Here is an 18,641-nt window from a genome sequence, read left to right as displayed (position 1 = left end):
ATAAGGTTTGAGTGCTGTAAGAAATTACGGTTTAAAACAAGACCAAAGAGGAATGAAAAAAAATTTTTTTTTCAAATGAAGAAGCGAGGCATAGTGACAGACTCTTGTAATGCCAGCTACTCAGGAGGCTGGGGCAAGAAGATCTCAAGCTCCAGGCCAGCCTGGGCAATTTAAGCAAGACCCTGTTTCCAAAAAATAAAAAAGGTCTATAAATATAAGGTTAAGTGGGGCAGGGATTTAGTTCAGTGGTTCCAGTGCCTGCCTCACAAGTGCAAGGACCTGAGTTCGATCCCCAGTACCAAAAAAAAAAAAAAAAAAAGAAGAAGAAGAAAAAAGGTTTGGTAAGAGTGTTTCCCAACCTATTTGGCAACAGGGACTGGTTTCATGGAAGACAATTTTTTCACAGACTGAAGGGGAGATGGTTTCAGAATGATTCAAGGGCATTACAGGGCTTGTAAATACAGATGAAGCTTTAGGGCTTGGCTCACCCAGCCATTCACCTCCTGCTGGGGGGTGGGGGGACCAGTTCCTAACAGATCACAGACTAGTACCTGTTCTCTGAGAACAAAGTGTTTGAAAGGAGAAGAAAACAAAAACTCTATTATAGGTAAGCAAATTAACAGCATAAAAAGAAGGCCTTAGCAGACCACGTAAGGGAGATATCATAGAGTGGGGGTAGCACAGGATCAACAATCTTCGTAAAGACACACAGTAAATTTACATCAAGTCCATCAGTTTCCTGTAGACTTGTTAGCTTTCAGGCTAAGTCAACACCCATCAGTGTAAAGTCCCACAAGTATCTATTTATTGAAGCTCTCCCACTGAAAAACAATTAAATACACAGGGCCAACAATGCAAAAGAAAACTGTAATTGAACAGCACAAATAAAGTGTTTTATTATCAAATTTGATGGGAATTGGTTTTATTTAGCACTGAAGTGAGAGTATATGATAAAAGGCAATACAACTTTAACTGAAATGCATGTGAAATTCAAGGTGAAGACAGCATTTGTTTTTATCTACCAAGATACACTGCCATAAAAAAGAGGCTACTACAAGAAATTTTCCAGGACTCTAAGATCTTTTTTTTAATTAACAGAATCTTAAATATGAAAATTAATATTCAAGTCCAAAATCTTGAACCAAGATAAAAGTTCTAACAGATGGTCTAGTGACCCAGTGAATATTTCCTAGAGCAGAAAAACTTAGGTTTGTCCTGCTCTGTTACTAAATTTTTACATAAACAAATAAAAGTGATTTTATAGTCTTCCATATTATATATTTGTCAATTGTAGTCTCTGATTACTCATTTTTATATCCTCCACAAACCTTCTACAATATTTTGCATGTAATTTATGATAAAATGGAATTAATATGAGAAAATGAAAAAATGGAAACAAAGTCTTTGTAAATAGGGAGGGAGGGATTGAAGGGAAGGCAGGGGAGGGGGGAAAATGAGAACCAAGAGGGATTACGTAAAGGTGCAAATTTCCAATGATGAATGTCATTATATTGTATACCTAAAATGTACCAATAAAATAATATTAAAAAAAAATTTTGCTACAGAAAACTAATAGGTATAGATAAGAAAATGAGCAGAATATCCAGCAAAAACTTCAGATGGTGAGAAACTCCAAGAAACTCCAAGGTTGGGGTTGGGGCTGGGGCTGAGCCTGGGGCTGGGGTTGAGGTTTGGTTTGAGATAAGATCTCTGCTACATAGTTCAGGCTGGCCTTACACTCAGGCTGGCTTGGAACTCTCCAGAATCTTCCTGTTTCAGCCTCCTAAATGCTGGGATTATAGGCATGCGCCACCACACCTAGACCTCCAAGGTATTTTTTAAACATTAAAGCCTTTGATTAATACTCGCTCTTCTGTAGCCTCCCGTTAACCCTAAACACATCCCAAACCCAAACACACAAGCTATTGGTAACACAACCAACTGATTCTTACAAGTGACATAAGATTGCATCTTCACTTACACTGCAGCCCCATCAACACCCTTTACCAGTATGAGTATACCTAAACATATTCCCTAAGGAATAATTATCAAATTATTCATTTGTAACATTTTCTTTCCAAAGCTGACACTATTGAGATTTAGGACAGTAAGAATAAAAAGGGTGGTAGTTGAAGTGGGGGAAATTCTTCAAGTGTATAGTGTGGCAATATTTTAAAACTCATAATTTAAAATCCCAGCTTTTTGGTTTCGCCGCCTGCTGCACAGGCGCAAGGACCCAAGTTCGATCCCCGGTACCAAAAAAAAAAAAAAAAAAAAACCAAAAACCAAAAACCCAGCTTCAAATAAAATTTTGCCTGCTTTACTTTATATGCTTCATTTTTATCTTAGCAACAACATATTAAGACTTTTTTAATACAAGCAAAACATTCCCCCCAAAGCCTTCTAATTCATGGCATCCAAACCAAAATATTCTCCATTTAAATATTTATTTAGTTCCTACTACATAGGCAAGGCCCAACCATGTCGAATTCAATATGTACAACGGCTTCAGCAATAATATTCATCCATTCAGGGCCAGGGATTTAGCTCAGTGATTCCGCTGCCTGCCTCGCAAGCACAAGGACCTGAGTTCGATCCCTGGTACCAAAAAAAAAAAAAAAAAAAAAAATTTCATCCATTCAACAAAGTCAACAAATATGACTACCAACTATGTGTTAGGCCTTTAGCCACTGGAAAAAATTAGAGAACAAATTCATCTTAATGGAGTTTATGATCTTGCAGAAAGAAACACACAATAATAAAAAATAAGTAAAATATGTAGTATATTTTTAAAGAGTAAGTGTCATTTGTTGTAGTGCTGGAGATTGAACCCAGGGCCTTGAACATGCTCTAGCACGGAGCTATATCCCTGGGCCTAAAGCAGTAATGATTTTTAAAACAGAGTAAGGAGCATCAAGAGTGCCACAGCAAAGAGAGGGACTGTAATTTTAAACCTGGCCATCAAAGTAAGATTTAAGAGTAACATTTAAGCAAAGCCTTACAGGAGGGTAAGGTGTAAGCTGTGAATATGAAAGAAGAATGCCAAAAGTAAAAGCAGCAGAACATTTCATGGGTTCTAGAAAACTGAGGGGCAACTGTGGATGAAAGGAAGGTAAATAGATTAGGGGTAAGGTGCATCACAGTATCTTTCTCTGGGCAGAATGAGCGAGATAGGGTTCTGAACAGAGGAATGACATGATCAATCTAGTTTTAAAGGCTCACTCTGCCACCATATTGAGAGGTCTCTAAAAAGACAAGGAAGGAAGCAGCCATTCAAGTTAAGAAGCTATGATAATAATCCAGATAAGAGGCCAAGAAGTTACAGTTATTGTGGAGAGTGGTTAGTTTTTTAATGTACTATAAAAGACTTGCTAATGAATTACAAAAGGGGTTTGGGAGGAAGAAGTTACAGATGTCCTGGTTATACCACAAAAGGCCTCAACATAAAACCTTCTATCCTACAGGCAGTCCACAGACATTTAAAACTAAATATTCTTTAATTCTCATAACTCTGCCAAATAGGTATTGTTATTCCCCAAAGAACCTGAAAATCTGAGAGGTTATATTGTTTAATACAGACCAGAGATGGTAAGTGGTGCAATCAGAATCTAGGTCTGATTTACTTTTCACCATACATAGGTACTTTCTATCCATCTTACAAATCTCCCCTCAATGTTATGCCAACTTTTTGATCCATTTATTCTGCATCTAGACATCATCTTATATTGAATTTATGTAAGAATACATATATATAATTTTTTTTTCTGAATGTATAAATTCCTTTATTGAAAATATTGGGTAGCACTGCATTACATAGTCAATATCCATAAATGAATACATAATTGATTTTTTTAAAATTTTAAAAGAATACATACAGGTAGTTTTCTCTTTTTAGAGAAAAATAAAATGATAGCTAATAGATTGCTTAGTACAAGCTAGATACTAGTCTACATACTTTCTTTTCATACTTCATGTAACCTAAAAAGCCTTTAAGACCCCATAACTTTATCTAACATCTAGAAAGAAAAAATGCTGCCTATTAACTATTGTATGTATCAATTTTAGTATGTATCCTGATATTAGAAAATGTTTAGAATCAATGTATCAGATTCGCACAAAACTCCAAGTACTACTATGCTGACCAACAAAGGTTATGTCTCATATTTCATTTGTTAAAAACACTAGCTTTGTATTTTTCCTTCATTTTAAATTCTGAGCCTTTCTCAACTGCTTTTTTCACGAGATGGTAACTAAATATAAGTGCTTAACTTTGAATCCACAGGTTTGTATTCAAAAAAAATCGCTGTAAAATAAAAACATTTTTTCTTCCACCATAGCTGCAGAAAATCTGGTCATAAAGCCACGTTTACAAATGCTCTTTTTTTTTTTTGGTACCGGTGATCAAACTCGGGTCCTTGCCCTTGCGAGGCTACAAATGCTATTTCTAACAAGGGAGTATTATGATCACCTAAATATCAGAAATCATACCTATATCCTGTAAAAGTAACACAGATGTATAGTTTGGGCTAACTGCTCTAATTAATAATTTTATGCCCCAGAAGCAAGGCTCATACTGACATCTATTTTCTGAAATATAGATATATTTGTAAGTTATCCTTTTAAAAAACGAATCCCTGAAACCTCTTTCTCACATACTTATAAAGCAACCTTAAGAATCTTTCAGATTTCTTATAACAAAAACAAGCCTGATATTCTGCAAGTGAGGCACAGATGAATTAAATAATTTACACAGGGGCTGGGGATTTAGCTCAGTGGTTCCGGCGCCTGCCTCACAAGCACAAGGTCCCAAGTTCGATCCCCGGTACCAAAAAATAATAATAATAATAATAATTTACACAAGATTATACAACAAAGAGCTGGGGTCACAATTCAAACCCATTCAGGTGACTTTCAGACTATGCTTTCAATTCCTACACTGAATTTTCAAAATACTGAAACACCACTAAAGTCATAATAAAAGATTAGTTGAGTTTGAGTATACAGATGCAATTAAATATATGAATATAATAAAGCATCATACTTATCAACTTAGATAAATTTAATAAACACTGCTCATTTCATAGGCCATGTTTATTAATTATATGTATTTTCCATTTTTATAAAAATAAATACATATGGAGCTGGGGATTTAGCTCAGTGGTTCCGGCGCCTGCCTCGAAAGCGCAAGGTCCCAAGTTCAATCCTGGATACCAAAAAAATAAAAATAAAATAAATTAAAAAATTTAAAAAATAAATACATATGTGTATGCATGTAAAGGTTTAAAAGGAAATTTAAGTAAATGTCATTTTTTAACTGCCTTTCACTTTCTGTTTTATATAGTACTTGTCACATTTAAATAATCAGAAGGAAAGGGACTTACTATGGTTTAAATATAAAGTATCCTAAAAAGACTCGTGTGTTGAGGGCTTGATTTCTAACACAGCAATGTTCAGAGGTAGGCCCCAGAGAGGCAAAAGGATTAGGAAGGTGCTAACCTCATCAACGGATTAATGCAACAAGTTCATAGCTGAATTAGGTGGAGTCTAGCTGGAGGAATTGATCACTGGAGGCTCTTGGAATCTTAGCCTCACTCTCTGCTTTTGGCTGCCATGAAGTGAGCAGCTATGCTCTTCCATGACGTCCCAACATGATGTTCTGCCTCACTTCAGGCCCAGAAACAATGCAGCCAGATTGTCAAAGGCTGGAACCTTTGAAACTTAGGCCAAAATAAATCTTTCCTTCTTTAAATTGATTTTCTCAGATAGTATTTTGTCAGTGACACATAGTTGCCTAACAGTGCTATTTTCATGTGGGGGAAAAAAAAAACTTAAAACTTTTGCCGACCTTTTTTTTTTTTTTTTTGAGACAGGGTCTCACTGTGTAGTTCAGGCTGGTCTTGAACTTAGTATGTAGCCCAGGCCAGCCTCGAACTCATGGTAATCCTCTTGCCCCAGCCTCCCCAGTGTGAGATTAAAGTAATGTGCTACCACGCCCAGCAATTTTGTCAACCTTTGTCTCAAGCTCCATAGTGTATATCGCTCAATTAAATACATTCAACGTGGATTTTGGTCAATTCTAATGAACATATTGCAATCCTCAAAATGGTAACAACAATTAAAAATTTCTTATCTTATTTAGAGACCTGCAAATACCTCAGAGTTTTATATTGGCTGTACTGCATCATCTTAGGATTTATATTTTTTTCCATTAATTTTATTGGTACATTTTAGGTATACAATATGTTGACATTCATTATTGGGAATTTGTACCTTTACACAATGAATTTTGGTTCTTACATTTTTCCCCATTCCCCTGCCCTCTGTTCAATCCCTCCACACCTCCCTATTTACAAAGACTTTGTTTCTACTTTTTCCTTTTTTCATATTTATTCCTCTCCCTTCTTTCCTTGCCCCTATAACAAATGCTGGCTGGGCTGTGGGGAAAAAAGAACCCTTCTCTGCTGTTGGTGGGAGTGCAGACCGGTGCAACCACTGTGGAAATCAGTATGGAGATAACTCAAAAAACTAGGATTAGCGGTCCCAATTGACCCAGCTATTCCCCTGCTGGGGATCTTCCCCAAAGAATTAAAAGAATCATACCACAGCAATATATGTGCCGCCACGTTCATAGTGACAGTTTGTAATAGCTAAAACTTGGAAACTGCCCAATTGCTCATCAACTGGAGACAGGATAAAGAAAATGTGGCTTTTTTAAAAAATTGGAGTATTACTCAGCCATAAAGAATGAGAAAATAGGGCTGGGGATTTAGCTCATTGGTTCCGCCGCCTGCCTCGCAAGCTAAGGACCCGAGTTCGATCCCCGGTACCAAAAAAAGAATGATAAACTAGAGACATTTATAGCTAAATGGATGCAAACTGAGGCCATACTTTTAAGTGAAATAAATAGGACATACATGTGTAAATGAAAGAGGTAGGGGATTCATATTTCTTTAGTTCAAAAAAGAGCTTAAAAAGTGTGAATTCAAGGTATGTCCATTTGCTTACAAATGACTCAAGTTTATCTTTCTTTATGGCACCTTGAAGCCATAATGTTAAGTGAAATAAATCAGATACACAAGCTTAAATATCACATGGTTTCCCCTATATGAGAAACCCAAATTATAAATAAAAAGCAAAACAAAAGTTAGATAATAGGAATAGGGAAATAGCTCTTTCTCAAATGAAAAGGGATCAAGAGATGGAGGGAGAAGGGAGGGGTGGGGAAGAGGATAAAAATGAATTAAGATGTGTTTTGTACATGTACCAACTCCACACAAGGAACATAAACATTATGTACTGAAAACATGTACTAATAAAATTTAAAAATCAAACTGAATTATATTGAGCCCAAAAAGATGAAATTACAGTGCATGACAAAAGCAGATGTTTGAAGATCCTCTTCAGTTTAGTGAAACTAGAAATATGTTATTTTAGCAGACTGGATGTTCTGCTTACATCTCTATATTATAGAATAAACCAACTGCAGAAAAAATGGAACCCATTAACCAAAAACTGTCTGGAATATTAATTATCTCAAAGCCAAACAGACACTGTGGTATAGAATACAAGATTTGAAAACAAACATTTGAATCCAGCCTCTCACTTCTCACCTGTTTTGACTTAGGGTATTAGGCTACAAGAACATTTCAAAGTTTGGTATCCTCTTCTGTAAAACTGGTCTAACACTGGGATAGTTAAAGTTCATACTATATACAATTCATTTAATGACCTAGTTGCAGGAACCGAACTCAGTCATTAAACAAGGACTGTCTACAATCAAGAAAAGTGCCAAAAGTATCACTACTTATGGATTTGGCTGTATCTTTCATCAGAAACTGCTACCTACCCAACTTTTCAGAGAATGTTTTTTCTTAGCCAGGAGATAATTTGTTTTCTTTTACTTTTCTGTGTCTGTATGGAACTGGGAATAGAACACAGGGCCTCTCACGTGCTAGGAAACTACTCTAGTAATGAGTTACACTCCCAACCCAGAATGTAAAACAACTCAAGAATGTTAGCTCATCTAAAAGTTTGATTCTCTTCAACGACTACTGTTCCAAAGTTGCTGTTGCTACTGTTACTCCAATGTGTCATGAGTTTCAGTAAAGTTGTTGAAGTTTCTATATGAAATAGTGACTGAGCACAAACCACTATTAATTTGCCGGGATTCTTCTTGAATATACGGAAGGAAATTTTCCTGTTAGTCTCAGTTACTATTGTTCCTAACTTCCCAAGTTTCAGAGCTCTCAAATTCTGCATATGTTCATTAATACATTCTCTCTCTCTCTCTCTCTCTCTCTCTCTCCCCCTCTCTCTCGCTCTCTCTTGCTCTTGCTCTCTCTCTCTCTCTCTCTCTCACACACACACACACACACACACACACACACACACACACATTCTTAATCCTCAGATCACAGTATTTATTCCAATATTCATGTCCAGGCCAAGACCAACCTCAGGTTCACTAATTCTCTAGGATGCAGGAGACGTGGCATATAGTTGTATTCATAACTAAAATTTATTGTAGAGACAAGATACAAAGCAAAACCAGTAAAAGAAAAGGTGAACAGGATCAAGTCTGGAGGAAATCAGACACAAACATCCAAGAAACCTCTCTTAGTAGTGTCATACAGGATCCACTTAATTCCTCAAGCAACAAATTGTGACAATATATGTGAAATACTGTTTATTAAAGATGCTCTCTACAATCAATCCCCAGTGTTTTTATTAGAGACTACTCAAAGAGGTATCCACTACCTAGCATGTACCAAATCCCAGATTGCCAGGAAAAAGCATAAGCCATATGGTTTATACAGTTTAGGAACAAGAAGCCATTATTATTTAAGTAAAAGTCCTTGTCAATGTAGTATACCTTCTACCAGCCAAGTTCCCAAGCACCAGTCAAGCGCCAACCTTATGAGCAGCCTTTGTAAGGATAGCTATCTCAGTCCTGCGACATTACCTGTTTTCTGCACATCTGCCAAGCCTATATGGCCAGCCAAGTCTCAATTTTAGCCATATTTCTTCCAGGCTGGAACCCAAACACACTTCTTTAAAATTAAGATTCTAGGGCTGGGGATTTAGCTCAGTGGTTCTGGCACCTGCCTCAAAAGCGCAAGGTCCTGAGTTCAATCCCCGGTGCCAAAAAAAAAAAAATTAAGATTCTATTTCCAGCCAAAAATTAGTAAAAAACAAATGTCATTAGAAGCTTTTTTAAAGGAGGGAAAGACCCAATGGTAAGACAGCAAAAGACTCAAGACTGCCAACAAAATGTTGCATTTAAAAGAAAATACTACGAGTCCTATTTAAATTAAAGGTTCATTGCAACAGGTGATTCACATTCTCTAAAACCAATCTGGCAACCAGCTACCTAAGCAAAGCCATGAAATCGAAAACTGTTTTGCCACATGAAGACCGAGCACCTTGCCTTAAAAGATAAGCCTTTGGAGTTTTCAAAAGAAAAAAAAAGAAACTAAAATAAACAGAGCAATTACTGAAGGCCACCAGTACATCAAACGTGTCAGCACTAAAAGCATTATTCTTAGTGCCTAAGTCCATTGCTAAAGCTAAGAAGCCCTTCATTACTGGTGAAGAGTTGATCCTATCTGCTGCTAAGGACATCTGTTGTGAACTTTTAGGGGAAGCAGCAGTTCAAAAGGTGGCACATGTTTCTCTTTCAGCTAGCACTATAACTGGACAAATTGATTAAACAGCAGATGATATGGAGGCACAACTGTCAGGATTAATGAGTCATCATGGTATACAATCCAGATTGATGAGTCTACCAATGCCAACAGCAAAGCAACAATACCTGTTTTTGTTCAATCTATTTTTCAGGATATACAGGGATATGTTATGTGCACTTTTGTTCCTAACCAAGACCACAGCTGTAGAACTATTCAAGTCTTTGATTACATATCAGGAAAACTGAACTGGTCATTTTGTGTTCATACATGCATGGACGGAGCAGCTGTCATGACTGGACACCTTTCTGGTTTCACTACTTGGGTGAAAGAGATTACTTCTGAATGTAACATCCATAAAGAAATGCTGGCTAGCTGAAAAATATCACCTAAATTTAACTACATTTTGCAGTATGAGGTTAAATTTATCAACCACATTAAAGTACATGCTCTTAACTCATGTCTGTTCACAAAGCTCTGTAAAGAGGTGAATGAAGAACACACATGACTTCTCTTATACAAAGAAGTGAGATGGCTTTCTAAAGGTAGAATCTGTGGGTTATGAGAGGATCACTCCTGAGATTTCTTTTTAAAAAGTTACCCCTAAAAAAAAAAGGTCACCACTGGCAGCCCATTTCAGTGACACAGAATAGGTCACAAAACTTCTTACTGGTGTGACATATTCAACCTGCTCAATGGACTCAATCTGTCACTGCAGGGGAGAACGAAAACCATTCAAATCAGCTGATAAAGTGGCTGATTGGAAATGAGCCAAACTGGAATGACTGGAGTGACAAGTGAACATTGGGATTTCTGACATGCTTCAAACATCAGCAGGTATTCTGAAAGAGACTGAGCCAGGACCTTCTTTCTCCCACTCATCTAAGCTTTCAAAAGAGTTTGAATATTACTTCTTAACCACAAAAGACCATCAAACTAAGAAGTAATGGATCCACGACCCATTTGTGCATAAGCCAAATGATTGGTCTTTGTCCATGTTAGAAAGAGAACCAACTGCTTAACATCACAAATGATGATGGCCTTAAAAGTATGTTTGAGACAATTTCAAATCTCCATATGTTCTAAAGGCAAGAGAGAATATCCTGAGAGTACCACAAAAGCCCTGAAAAGCCTGCTTCCATGTCCAACATTCTATCTTTGTGAAGATTTCTGACAGCAACCAAAACAAGATTACAGACTAGACTGGACATAAGCAACCCACTTCAGGTGTTACCATCACTCCCAGGTGGTACCATCTAGTTTCAAGAAAACAAGCTCAGGTCTCGCACTGATTCTGCATTATAGTTGAGGTGTATAATTACATCATTATATATTACAATGTAATAATAATAGAAATAAAGTACACAGTATCTGTGCTATGCTTGAATCATTCAGAAACCTCCCCTCCACCCCACCCCAGCTGTGGAAAATATGTCACCAGTCCCTAGTGCCAAAAAGGTTGGGGACCACTGCTTTAGGGTAATGTTCATGTAACTTCTTCAGCTGTCATCAAGTCAGTGACGACTGCAAGCATAGCGCTGAGGCTGCAGGGGTTATGGGATTGTACTACCAGTTGGGATGTCGCTGTCTTAGGCAGTTGGGTTTGTTGTCTGCTCTGGAGCATATCCCTAGCTTTAGGTATAGGTCATCCAGTCACCCATTAAGTTCTAAGGATAGTGCAGGAGCAGGGCTGCTCTGGGGAGCATGTGCAGATGACATGAGTTTGTATGGCAGCAGAGGCATGGTACCCCCTCCATTTCTAAGGGTAGAATAGGAGTAGGGCCACCACAGTGGGGCAAAATCAGTGTGGCATAGCATGCTTGGTCTTAGGATGAGGCACCTGTCAATATCTGAGAGTCATGCAGGTGACTTCATGCTGCTCCTGACCATGGGGCCATGGGTTGTTGAAGGAGCTGGCCTGTCTGTTCCTCTGACCTAAGCAGACTAACCTGAGAACAGGGCACCTAGCTGCTTCTCAGGACTATCGAATGGGCCATCTGGCTGCTTCCAGGGTCCTCAGGGCACAGAAAGTTGCTAACTGGTTATCAGGATCATGGATGAAGAGGCAAGCTACCTGCCTTTCTTTTATATATGAAGGGCAAGAAAAAAATGTGTCATTTGCCTTTATTTGCATAAAAAGATGTTAGGAGGGAAAAGAAAAAAACCAAAATGGTTGGTTATCTTTAAGAGATAAAGGAGGAATGGCGACAAGGCTGAAAATGAGTTATCTATATACACATGACTGAATTTAGTTTTTGTTAAATTAGTTCTGTTTTGCCCTGATTTATAAATTTAAATTTTACTTTTATCAAAGACATGTACTGTGACAAATCAAATATTATAAATCTCTCTACCCTAATTCTAACAGTTGTCATCTAATGTCATTCTAATGGTTGTCCTATAATCCTAGAAAATATGCTTATCCCACTTTATAAAATTGTCAACTGTAAAAGAAAATCATCTGATCTCTAATATAAAAACTTAATTTCTTTTATGCTTTCTCTTTTTCCTGCCCTCTCAATGTCTGAAATACATGCTATTAATTTTAATCCTTCTATAAGTACGTTTGAACTCTAATAACATTTTTATACCTTTATTGCTTATTCTGTCAATTCAACATTATCTCTTGATTCTCCATTCTAAATGTTAGTAATTTCTTATCTCCTTCGTTCTACCAATTGCCCTTTTCACTATTAGGATTGTTCCATTCTACCTTGCAACAACAGCATGCTGGGTTCTGACCATGTGGTGACCAAAGGTTGACTCAAAGTTGAAAATCAAGAAACAATATTTATAACTACTGTATGTAAATATTGTTTGAGGAAATGTAATCCTACCACACTTTACTTTCTACTCTATGGTCTAATGTACAACCTTAGGATTATGCAAGCAAAAAAAAAAATGTTCATACATTCAAAGTCAAATGGATACCCAACCCCTGGCACTGGGGACTGAATCCAGAATTTTCCCACTGAGTTACATCCCCAACCCTTTCTTCTTTTTTTTTTTTTTGGTACCAGAAATTGAACTCGGGTCCTTGCGCTTGCACAGCAGGCGGCAACAACTCTTTCTATTTTTATTTTTAATTTTGAGAAAGAGTCTTGCATTAAATTGCCCAGGCTGGGTTCAAACTTGTAATCCTCCTGCCTCAGTCTCCCAGAGTGCTAGGGATTATAGAAATGGACCACTACTCCCACCTAGATTCTTTACGATAGTTCCATCATGTCCTATTCTAATTTGACTCGTATAACCATGATTTTCTCATTCAGTTTAGCTTTCCATCACATCTTTAACTGCCTTTTAATTTTTCCTCACACTATTGTCCTTTATCAGAGCATCAATTCCTTTCCAATTATTTGTTCTATCCAGTTCCTGTCCCCTCGCCCCTAAGATCTTGTTTCTAAAAGCCTTTCCTGCTCCAATCCAGAACAACTGCATGTTAGGCCTTCTGAACAGCTACCAGCCTAACTCTTCTTGTCACCTCTCTTCTGCACTAGCTTAACTTTTCTTAAATCGGTATTCCTTGTTCCTACTATACCGTAACATTTTCTGAGTATGTCTCCAAATAACTACTTAAAGACAGTAAACAAGGCAAGTTTTGAGCTCCATGGATGTATGAGATTCTACCCTTATAATTGATAATATGACTTAGTAAAGAATTTTGGGTTGGACTGGGGATTTAGCTCAGTGGCACTGCACCTGCCTTGCAAGCACAAGGTCCTGAGTTTGGTCCCTGCAAAAAAAAAGAAGAAGAAGAAGAAGAAGAAAAAAGAATTCTGGGTTAAACCAGGTGTGGTGGCTCACACCTGTAGTCCCAGCACTTGGGAAGCTGAGGCAGGAGGATCGCTGTGAGTTCAAGGCCAGCCTGGGGTACATAGTGAGTTCAGGGTCAGCCTGAACTACAAAAGGAGATCCTGCCTCAAAAAACAAAACAAAACAAAAAAAAATTCTGAGTTTAAAATTTATTCTAAGAAAATAATAAACTGTGTCCCATTTTCACCTAGCATAGTATGACTGATAAGACTCCAGTCTGACATTTATTTCTTTGAAGATGACATGATTTGTTCATCTCTTCATCCATGAAACCTGAAATTTCAGGATAAAATAACATATCTAGAAGATGAGCCTTTGTACTCACTGTACTAATTAATTGGTGCCTTTTGGTCTGATAGCTGAAATTAGCATCTCCAAATTCCCATCTCCAAATTCAACTAAAAAAGAAACTAAAGAAGTTACTGGGATGTATAGATTTCAGGAACTAATCAAAATGATAATAGAAAAACCCAGAAGAGAAAGCTGAAGCTTAACTTCAACTGGTATGCGTGGTTGATAGAGATGAGTGGCTACAGACTGGTACTGAAAGCCAATTATGGTTCTTCCTAAATATTACAAGAGTATTTCTATATTCAACTAGTCACTTAAAATAGGATAACCTAGGGGGGAAGATTTTATATGGAAGATCAAAATAACCAGGAACATGAGGAATATCTGAATTTAAGATAAACCAATAGTCACAAGTACAAGCTGGAAATTAAAATATACTTTGGGACCTGGGGCTTTCAGTGATAAACAGCTACCACAGCACAAGTACCATAGGTTTTCCACCACTCGCCTAGTACTCCTGAGGCCCTGGGTTCTTTCCAGAGCACCATATCATTAATTAATTACTCTTGCCAAAGCTGCTACACAAAATTCTGATACTGTTTTATCTAGTATAATAAAGTTTTGGAAACATGCATAGTATCACTCAAAAGAATTCAAAATTAAGGATACCAATTACTTGTTTCCTAATAAGCATTTCAAAATACATGGAGGCCCACCTGGACTACACAGCTAGTTTGAGGTCAGCCTGGACTACATAACAAGACCTGGTCTTAAGGCCTGGGCGAGGTGGCACATGACTGTAATCTCAGAACTCAGGAGGCTGAGGCAGGAGGATTGCCATGAGTTCAAGGCCAGCCTGGGATACACAGTGAGTTCAAGGCCAGCCTGAACTACACAGAGACCCTGTCTCAACTCCCACTCCTGAAAAGACAAAAGGTGAAGGGCTTCAAAATACAAAACAACAGGAGAATATTTAATGATAACTACCAAAAGATGATTTTCTTAATTTGGGCAAGACTTGAAAGTTTATACCACAAGAACATCCAGACACCTAAATACAAGTACATAATATAGCCCTAAACTGACTGAAAATGGTTACCTGTCTTCAGGAAAATTCCAACCTAATAAAAATTCTTTCTTATTGTGGTATATACAAAATAGAAGAAACACTAGCAAAATCAGAAGGTTTGGATTCTGGTATAAATTCACCACTTATCCAGTTATGTAACAATCTGACAATCATTCATCAGATATTTATTTTTAAGAGATTATGTTACCAGACCCTAGAAACACAGTAAAGAAAATATCAAGCTGGGCACTGATGGCACACACTTAGGGAGCTGAGGCCAAGAGGATCTCATGTTTGAGGCCATCCTTGACTAGACAGTGAAACCCTGTCTCAAAAAACTAGAAATAAACAAATAAACCCTTGCCTTCAGATCATCACAAGTTCAGTGCCAACTTGGACAACTTAGCAAGACCTTGTCTTAAAATCAAGTTCTAAAGGCTAGAGATGTAGCTCAGTGGTAGAATACCTGCCTAGAATGTGTGAAGCCATGGATTCAATTCCCAATACCACCACCACCACCACCACCAAAAAAAAAAAAAAAAGAAAAAAAAATGCCTGACACATTCTGAATCACTTAATCTCTAAAAACAACTCAATTTTCTTCCTTAGCTAAAATAGTGGATTTTTTTTTTCTGGTACTGGGGATTGAACTCAGGACCTTGCTCTTGCAAGGCAGATGCAGCACCACTGAGCTAAATCGCTGGCTCCTTAAAATAATGGATTTAATATTTTAAATTTGTATTACTTTTCTGAATCCAGGAAATAAATTTAGGGAGTATAACCTGAAATCCATTCTTGCTATACAGTGTATCATCATAGTAACTGAGCAAACAGAGGAAATAATTATTGACTTATCTTTCATACATTCTAGATGAAATATGAGCTTTATTGGCTTCTTATCTGGTACCTGAACTTCCTTGGATGGAATCCAAGAAAGAACAATTCTACAAGAAATTCCACATAATGAATAATTTTATATCACATTTCCAGTATTTAAGTCTATAAAAACATAGACTGCCTACTGAATCAACTAATCAGCTTATCTTCTCTTCAGAGTATTTATTTTCAAAGTGCTTGCTACAAAAGATATGGTCAAAAAGCTAAATGCTGTATTCAAATACAGTTCCTGTTCCTAACACTTAAAAGTCTTTCATTTTATCATGGATATATTTTCCCCACAAGAAAACAAACATGACAGGTTTTTTCACCATAATTGCCTAACTCCTAAATGGTAATCTTTTAAAATGTCTCATGTGAGAGAGGAGGTGAGCAGCTCCCAGCTTACAAGAGGAGGCTTCCAGGTTGCCATACCACCCCTGCCAGTACAGAGGAGGTGAGCCACACAGGCGCCAACAGCACATACACACACACACACAGACACACACACACACACACACACACCCATCGAAATGAGAAGACAGGTAAACAAGTCTCAAAACCAGACTTCCAGATCACCTACACCAACCCCAAAGGGAAAAGAGATGGAACACTCTGATACTCAACCACCTGGACTCCCTGAGCTGGCAACAAAAGAGGATCTGGAAAAAATGAAATCAGAAATAATTTCTCAGATAACAGCAAAGATTGTGCTCATAGTGCAAGACATGATTAATAACTCTAGAGAGGACCTTTTGAGGAACATGATGGAATCCCAACATAGGAAACAAATGGAATCCATAAAACTGATACAAACAGATTTCTAGGAGATTAAAAACTCCATTGAGAGTTTAAACAGCAGAATGAGCTAGTGTGAGGACAGAATTTCAGATACAGAAGATAAGATTGCAATTAGTGACCAGGAAAAGAAAAAGTGCTTTAAAATTATAAGGGACCATGAGAAATCAATCCAGCAGCTGCTAGACGATGCAAAGAAGAATAACGTAAGACTGATTGGAGTCAATGAAGAAACAGGAGAGAGTACAGATGACATAAAAAATCGGTTCACAGAAGTGATGGCAGAAAACTTCCCAAGCAGGGGAAAAGAGCTTGACATACAGATAAAGGAGACATATAAGGACTCCAACTAGCCTTGATCAAAAAAATCTACCCATAAGAATATAATAGTTAAGATTCCAGAAACACAACAGAAGAACAAAATTCTACAAGCAGTCAGAGAAAAGAAACAAATCACATACAAAGGAAAGCCCATCAGAATCACAGCAGACTTCTCAATGCAAACCCTCAAGGCAAGAAGAGCTTGGAGTGATGTATTTCATGCTCTAAAAAAAAAACAGCCTCCAACCCAGATTGATGTACCCTGCAAAATTATCTTTCAAAATTGACGGAGAGGGCTGGGGATTTAGATCAGTGGTTCTGCTGCCTGCCTCGCAAGCGTGAGGTCCCGAGTTCGATCCCTGGTACCAAAAAAATATATATATATGTATGAGTTATAATCATCAATGTTAATGGTTTCAATTCACCAAACAAAAGAAATAGACTGGCAGAATGGGTCAAGAAGCAAAACTCAACAATACGCTGCATACAAGAAACACATTTAATTCACAAAGAAACTCATAGTCTGAAAGTTAAAGGGTGGAAAACAATACTCCATGTGATAAGAACCTGAAAAACAAAGCAGGAGTGGCTATCCTCTTTGCAGATCAAGTGGATTTCAAACAAAAATCTGAAACACTCTGGTCCCAAGAATTTCAGATAAGGGATACTCAACTTGTATGTATAAATCTATTGTGAACATGTGTATTCATTCCTCTCAAGTAAAAACTTAAGAACAGGACTGTTGGTTCTTAACAGTAATACAAGAAATTTCTATATTGTTTTCCAAATGGTTTTATCATTTTACACTCACATTAGCAGTATTAGAAAGTTCTAACTGGTTCACACCTAAGCTGACATTTGTTCTTTTAAAACTTTTAACTTCATCTCCCTAATGAGTGTATAATTCAGTCTTGTTATTGTACTGCTTAGTATTTTTCTGATTCTAGTGTTGCACACCTTTCCTTGTGCTATACTGGCTACTTATCATCTTCTTGTGTCTACTTTTTAATTGGGTTGTCTATTAATAGCTGTAAGAGTTCTTTATATATTCTGGTCATAGGTTATATGCACTATAAATATGGTCTGTTTAAGGACAACTTTTCATTTCCTTAATGATGTCATTTAAAGTTCTAAATTTTGATGGAATCTCATTTATCAATTTTTTTCTTTTATACATTGTTTTTTATATCCTAGGAAATTATTGCCTACCCTAACTTCATAAACATTTTCCCTTATAATTTCTTCTTAAAGTTTTATAGTTTTAGTCCTTCATATTTAGGTTCATAGATCCTTTCAAGTTATTTTTATGTATGGAAATAAAAGGCTGAGGTTAACTTTTTTATATACGGATACCAGCTGTTCTAGTGCCATTTGCTGAAAACACTACCTTTTCCTCTGCTGTTGAATTGAGTTTATGTTCTATAAAATGTTAATGTTACATAATCTTTCAAAACTCAGTGGATCATATATGTGTGGTTCTGTTTCTAGATTCTGTTTTATTCCAATGATCTTTCCAATGTCTTTCCTTACACCAACACTGCCTTGATTACTGTAGCTTTAGAGGAAGTCTTAAAATTAGGTACTAAATGTCTTCCAACACTGTTATTTTTTTCTTTTTACTTTACTTTTCTTTTTAGTTTTCTAGGTTCTTTGTACTCTTACATAACTTAAATTTCAATATCCAATTCTTCATTTATAACAAGTATACATAGACCTGGACTTTTGTATATACCTTGTGTTTTCTAATCCTGCTAAATTCAAATACAAGTTCTAGGGGCTCCTAGAGATTT

At 37.0% G+C, this 18,641-nt stretch overlaps 1 protein-coding gene across 6 annotated transcripts in view; it reads right to left on the bottom strand.

Annotated features, from left to right (window-relative positions):
• The window catches only part of Ptbp3 (polypyrimidine tract binding protein 3), a 119,790-nt gene that overhangs the window by 94,482 nt on the left and 6,667 nt on the right, over positions 1-18,641 (bottom strand). The window lies entirely within an intron of this gene.

Source organism: Heterocephalus glaber, unplaced genomic scaffold, assembly GCF_053883595.1.
Source record: "Heterocephalus glaber isolate CG9 unplaced genomic scaffold, H.glaber_assembly_v1.0 deba00001479, whole genome shotgun sequence".
NCBI classification, from domain to species: domain Eukaryota; kingdom Metazoa; phylum Chordata; class Mammalia; order Rodentia; family Bathyergidae; genus Heterocephalus; species Heterocephalus glaber.
Note: the sequence above shows the minus strand (reverse complement) of the source record. Positions and strands in the feature narration are given on the sequence as shown.